Source organism: Poecilia reticulata, linkage group LG4 (genome assembly GCF_000633615.1).
Source record: "Poecilia reticulata strain Guanapo linkage group LG4, Guppy_female_1.0+MT, whole genome shotgun sequence".
Classification (NCBI taxonomy): Eukaryota; Metazoa; Chordata; class Actinopteri; order Cyprinodontiformes; family Poeciliidae; genus Poecilia; species Poecilia reticulata.
Window position 1 is genome coordinate 10,102,721 of NC_024334.1, and position 7,090 is coordinate 10,109,810.

The 7,090-nt window shown below is 35.8% G+C and overlaps 1 long non-coding RNA gene across 1 annotated transcript; it reads left to right on the top strand.

The window, feature by feature from the left end:
- The first annotated feature begins 5,777 nt into the window (after positions 1-5,777).
- LOC108166239 (uncharacterized) lies at positions 5,778-6,601 on the top strand. Its single transcript, XR_001776535.1, has 3 exons — positions 5,778-5,807; positions 6,213-6,305; positions 6,437-6,601. It is a non-coding gene; the product is annotated as an uncharacterized LOC108166239 (long non-coding RNA).
- Positions 6,602-7,090: the final 489 nt, after the last annotated feature.

Sequence of the window (7,090 nt, forward strand, 5' to 3'; positions counted from 1 at the left end):
TGAACACTGCTGTCAGTACAGTACTAAATAATACTGGCCAACAAAATAGCAAAAAATAAGTTTAGAGCTAAAGTTTGTTCTGTAGAGTTCCTGCTGTGGTGTGACCTCAAGAGGTCTCTACAGAAACAGATATAGTGACATTGTGGAGGACAGTGAAGCTAAATTTCTTCTTAAAGGGGCAATATTATGCAAAATTGACTCTTTTTAAGGTCATCTAAAAGCATGATGTAAAGCTTCAGCTTTACATCATGTTATAATATTATTCCCTCAAAAAAAGCACACCTTAAATGTTGATTTTATTCTTTCATGTATGTTTGAGAAATAATTTAATATCCTGTAAAATGCCACACGAAGATGACATTGTTCTGCAAAATGCCTGAGGGGGACGAAAGCGTAGCTCTTCCTTTTTTAGAGGCCCAGATTCTCCTCGATGCGGGAGTTTCCAAGCTTCCACCTCACAGAGCAGACCCCCCCCCCCCTCCTTCAGAATAGCCAACAGCAATTAGCAAACACCTGGTTGACCTGATTGTTTCTGCTGAGCTCATTATAAGTGCTACTTCTGAGTATACCGCTGGGAAAAATGTTGTTAAAGGGTTAATAGAGGAGCGATTTGTGGAGATGACAAGTCGACATTTCAGAAAGAGCAGGAGTTTTTAAAGTGAAAGATCTACACAAATTACACAAAGTTCTTTTAAGTCACATTGGATATATGCAACATTTTTATAATAACTCAAGGTAACATAGTCACTTGTTTGTGCTGATAAATGCCACTATAAGCCTGGAACATACATAAAACTGCTCCTTTAGATAATAAAAGACAGACGCTGTCTAATTGTATTGTCCTTTCAAGTTTTACCCACTTTTATTTAACTTCAAGACATATATTTTAATATGTGCTGAGACTTAAAAGCTGTAAACTGAAAGAGCATGTGCATACATTTAAACATGCTCAATAAGCATATCGTATCGAAGCACACACAGGTTCAAATCCAGAACGCTGCAGAAGATGGATACAAGAAGAAATGATATTAAATTGTCCTCATTTCCCTGGTAGAATTCCACTACTGTCCTCATTTTCTGACGTAAAGTGTGTTACAAGCTGTCATTCTTTTCCAGACCACTGGCTTTTGCCAGATTATGTTACATAATCATGCATTTTTATGAACTAAATAGAACTGCGGACAAATTAAACAGTAAATGTTTTGACCTTGCCTGAACTTTTCCTGGATAATGGCTGTTTAAGCTCACTTTACAAATTGCTGCGTTTATTTCCTGTTTGACCCAGTTTGTGTCTTGATGTACTAATTGTTTTTTCTGATCTTGAAGGAATCCAGCACAAATATGAAATAATGAGATTGAAAGAGCTCTTTATTGTCTCTAAAATCTCTCCTATGATCATAAGACATGTAGGAAAGGCTTGTTTAATATTGCACAAATATGTCATCTTTGTAACTGAAGTTTCAGGGACAGAATGTATGTAAACATTAGCAATGATAAACAGCTTGTGATTAGATTTGTTACTCAAGACTGTTCATAATGTATACACGACCGCTAACATTATAAACAAATTGAGTAAAAAATATCTTTAAAAATTTTGTAAACATTTCCAGAACATTAGGAAGTTCAGAAAAGCGTAAAGGTGGAATGTAAGGGAAAAGTACAAAAACAATCTCAGATGGAAAAACACTGCAGCTCCATCCAAAGTAAGCTGAATTACATCATAGAGATATGGTAGATTCCTGCATTAGGACTGATTTTTAATCATGAATCTCTGAAGGAAAAGGGCCTTTTTTCCTCTACATTTTACTGCATTTCATCTTTCTAAATCTTTTTTTTTTGTGATAGCTTTGACTTTCTTTTGTGTGCACAAAAATGCAGTTGATGTTTTTGCCATTTCCAAACACTGATATATTTTTATCTTTTTTTTATCTCTTTCTCACTGTGTATTTAATGTCACATGCTGTTTTTATTTTAATTATGTAAAGCACTTTGAAATGCCTTGCTGCTGAAATGTGCTATACAAATAAAATTTGATTGATTGATTGATAGTGTAAAATGCTTGTATAATATATGTGCTTTATAAATATTAGATGGTTACAACTTCAAAATGAAAACACATTTGTTTTGGTTTTTAATTGAGAATTACTTTATCCACTTTGTATAACATACAAAGTGAATTTCATCATTTGGGTTTTCCAAACACATCTACCTAAGTCAATCATCATTCAAAAAAGAACAACATTCAAGCTTATCTGACTTGGAGTTAGAAAATGTACCTAAAAATTATGAATGGCCTGCACAGTGGTGCAGTTGGCAGAGCTGTTGCCTTGCAGCAAGAAGGTTCTGGGTTAGATTCCCGGCCTGGGATCTTTCTGCATGGAGTTTGCATGTTTTCCCTGTGCATGCGTGGGCTCTCTCTACTCTGGTTTCCTCCCACAGTCCAAAAACATGACTGTTAAGTTAATTGGTTTCTCTAAATTGTCCCTAAGTGTGAGTGCGTGTGTGCATGGTTGTGTTGCTCTGTGACAGACTGGCGACCCCTGGAATGTTAGCTGGAGATTGGCACCTGCAACTCCTGACCCCAGTTGGGACAATGGTGTACAAAAAATGAATGGATGGAAATTATGAATGGTCAAAGTACTCATTAAATAACTGTGTATGGAACCACATGTGTTGCCTTAGATGCTCTTTATAAGAACTTAGCAATGACATTACCACATTTAAGTTTAAATATTACACAAATAAGGGAAGCAGTAACTGAATGTCCAGAGCTGAGCGTAGTCCTGAGGGGACAAGAGGATGTGAACCCCGAAGAACTGAAAGTCATCAGAAAGGACAGTTTTGTCTTTTCACCAGGGACCCACACCAGGAGATTTCCCACGCTTGCAGGATAATAACTGTTTCTGTCGCATCCCTTCACTCTTGTCTCTCTCTTCTCACCCACTAATCTAATATGGTTACCTTGGAACCTCTCCTTATCCTTTTCTTCTCTTTTTACTCTCATGTGCCTTAATTTGAAGTCTTGATTTCTTTTTCTAGCTGCAACAATCAAATAATTGTATGAAATGTTCCCTCAACATTTCTTAATAAAATATGAAGGGAAAAATATTATGTTCAAGGTTTTGTGCGAGTTTGTCAGTTCAATTCAATCTTTGTAAAATAAACTCTCATATTGGAAAGAAGTACCTTTTTATTCAAAATAATATCACCGTATTCCTCTATGTTTAAAGTGAAGCTGTGTAGTGTATTTAGGCTACATGTCAAATGTCGTGCCACTGTCTTTATTAGATATGAGGGATAGTTTGAGGGCGCAGACTAAAGGTCCTTGGAGGTTCGGGCCACACTGGGGTACGTATGCAGTGCACATGTCTGCCCCTGGGGGAGACAGTGAGGAATGCGCACACAGGGTCATCTGCTCCCAGTTTGCTAATGTCTTTATGACCACGATGGGAGTTGCGCTGTATCCCCAATGATATGTATGGGACTCTCTGTGCCCTGCATGAGCGACACCTATTTTAATCTCAAGGACAAGGGGTTAAAGCACAGCCAGATGAAGATGTTCATGGCTTCCAATATAATGGATATGCAGTATGTGTTTACAAGTATCGGTTAAAAACAGGTTTCTTCTTTAAATATATATTCTCCTAACATAAAAAAGATCCTGTTGTGGTTGTTTTATAAAGTAAGTCTTCAAATATTTTCCCTGTAATATTGAGCTCTCAAAATACACACTTTGTTATTATACTTTATTAATACACTTGTTCAATTTCCTACCAACACAATGGCAACACCATCCAATATGGCAGCAACTTCAGGTATATCCACATTTAGACGAGGAAGGTGGGATTTAAGAGACATTAAATATGTCAGAGTGTGTGGTGTGAGTGTAACAAATAAATTGGCCTCTGAGATTTTAACCAAGTTGAAGAGTCAGCAGTTTATGTGAGTTTCCTTCTCATCTTTTTCATCCTTACCTTTTAATTGTCTGTGTTCAAGCTCATCCAAATTCTACTTCTAAAGTTATGACCAACAAAAGTGGAGCATTTCATACCAGTCCGAGTGTCACTGCCGTGGCTTCTTGCTATTTGTGAAACATTAGATTATAAAATCTTGTTGAGGTTTTATGAGGCACTGAAAGGGCCAAGAAAATGTCATAATGCTGATGAGAACCATTAAGGCCACTCAGGTCACCAGAGACTTCTGTACTCAGTATTTCCAGGACTTAGTTTCTATGTTCTCCATAGGTTGAACAAGCTCCCAAAAATCATGACATGTAAAAAATTTTGCTTCCTTTGAATCAGGACTGAAAACATGCTGTTTATTGCACCTTACCCATATAGGCCCAGCGTTCTCTTGTCAGGTCATATCTTTTATGTCTTAGTTTATTATTTGCCTCAATTGTGCATTTTATTTTTTTCTTGTTGTGTGAAGCTCATATTTCTACAGCTGTTCTTTTTATTTACTTTCCATTTGAGATGTATTTTGTGTGTCCTTTCTCTATTCCTTTGTTTCAGCACATAGGATAGCCCTGTGTGTGAAAACTGCTGCACAAATCAATATTTCTTATGCATGTTGGGCAGAAATGCATATTCGAGGTAAGAAAAACAAATCAAATGCTGCCACCTAGTGGAGATTATAAATATGGAATTTAAAATCCATTTTGGGGGACGTACGATATATTCTTGTAAATTCCATCCACCTTCTTGCACCCTTATTACTTTGGGGTTGGGAGGGGTGCTGGTGCCTATCTCGAACCCATGGCCTTCTTGCTGCAAGGCAACAATGATACCAACTGTACCACTGTGAATCTTGTAAATTCAATAAAAAATAAAAATAAAAAATCTTACTCCAATTCTGTAAGAAAGTATTTTCTATAAGGTTTGCTCACATTATAAATGTGAAAGATTTTTTTAAACAAAGTTATTTTTCTCTTAGTTTGGCATTATTTTATATAAACAACTATTATTTTATTCATAATTTGATACCCAGAGAGCAGACATACATATTTACTGTATTCCTATTACACAAGGTACAATTCATATGAAACATGAACTTTTTCAAAAGCCCAAATTGGTCAGTGATGTTTGTGTAAGCAAATAGAGGACCTTCTTCCATTATTGGCAGTAAAAATGAATAAAAAGTAAAGATGAATTTAAAAAAAGCAGGTAAAGGGGGATAATATATATTTGCAAGGCTTTTTACAGCAAGATCAAGTAAATATGTTGTCTTCAGTTATGGAATTACTTTATATATCATTTGTAACTTGCTTCTGTCTCTTTAAAAAGCTCCACCTTCACCATGTCATCACAGCAGCCTGAATGGCTGCAACCAAAGTCTCAGGGATTTTTCAAACATACATGAAAGAATCAAAGCAACACTCCTGGTACGTTTTTGATGTATGAGTAATATAACACGATATAAAATTAAAACAAAAACAAATCTGTTTTACATCAAATCCCTCACAGCAAATTCAAAAGTGTTAAATGTTTTGGTGTTAGTAGACTTTGTGCAAAAGCAGAGTTAATTTTACACTTATAGAGTCACATTCTGTTTATGTAACTCTGGGGTGTATATTATTAGTAGTTAAAAAAAAATCCAGTGTTAAAACAAAGTGTTTCCGTATCAAATCTAGAGGCGTTAAAATAGAATCAATAACTCTTTACTTCTTAACTCTGAACTCCACCAGCGGCTCTAACACTGAAGGAGTTAATCCCAGAATCACAGATTCCCACCGAAGCGAAGCGACAGCAGCCAAGTCATTTCAGGACTATTTACTTTCCACCTGTCTGAGTTATTTACTGCGCTAGGTAAGTCATTTTTTCTGAGATGGTTTATAGCTATTATTTTTGAGTTGAGCTCAACCTGTATGACGGACGTCACTTTGCCACACGGCTCGGTGTTAGCATTTTTAGCTTAGCATGCCGAATGTTAGCGGAGTATAAGTGTTGGAAAAAATCGAGCCGGTGAACATTTTATCAAATTCTTGGCTAACTTGAACAGATCCGTAATAATCTGGAGTGTGTTTTTTTTATGATGTTGAACGTTTGCATGCATATTGGTCAGATTTATTAACCTTTCTGATCGATTTTTTTCCTTTGAAAAAATGTAAAAGGCTTTTTCACGTTGACAGCGTTATTCCCGCTGCGGTGTCTTCTTATATACGTTTTGCAGCATGTTTTAATCCTTTTATTGCCTTTTTATATTACAACCAGTCTGGTTGAGGATGAATCTCCAGGTCAGCCTAACCTCCCCCTCCCGGATCTCTCCATGGATTCTTCGAAGATTTAAGCTCCAAAAATGATTATGTAAGTGTTAATATCTCTGAAACTCTACATTTCTGTAATGGAGGCTTGTTGTTAGAGTTGTAGTAAAAATGTATTCCTTCGCTCGATTCCTCATTATGTGTTTTTTTTTTTTTTTGTTTGTTATGATCCAGAGACCGACACTGGCTGTCCTACTCGGAGACTGAATACTGTCTAATGCAGTAGAGAAGCATGTTGGTGTCTCCGGCCAAACTTCACGAACAGAACAACAACCTGAAGACAGTCTGCTAGTGAGTGGACATCTCTCTGGTGGAGTGCAGAGAGGAACTGACTCTTATCAACAGAAACATAAACTGGATAAGAAATGACGGATCTGAATATCAGGTTGGTCTGTTATGTACTGTAATATCCAGTAATCTACCTGTTAAAAGAAAATGTACTCTATCATATTACATGAACTGCTTGCTTCACTTTCTCCACCTTGTGCTTTGAGCAATTTCATGCATATTGTATTGAAGAAAAATGTATTAAGCATACTGCATTTTGTATTGCACAGCTGATATGTTAGACCTTTTAATAAGCAATACGTGAATGAAAGTATGGAGAGCCATTTCAGCCAAAATTAAATAAATAAATAAATGGGTGAAATAAATAAAAAATGAGTAAAATAAATCAAAAAATGAAGAAAATGAGTGAAATAAATAAATAATTTGTTAAATAAATAATTTAGCTTTTTCATTAACCCATTTTTTCATTTATTTATTTTTCATATTATCAATTTCTCAATTTCCCTTTTTTCATTAATCTATTTTTCATTTACCCACTTT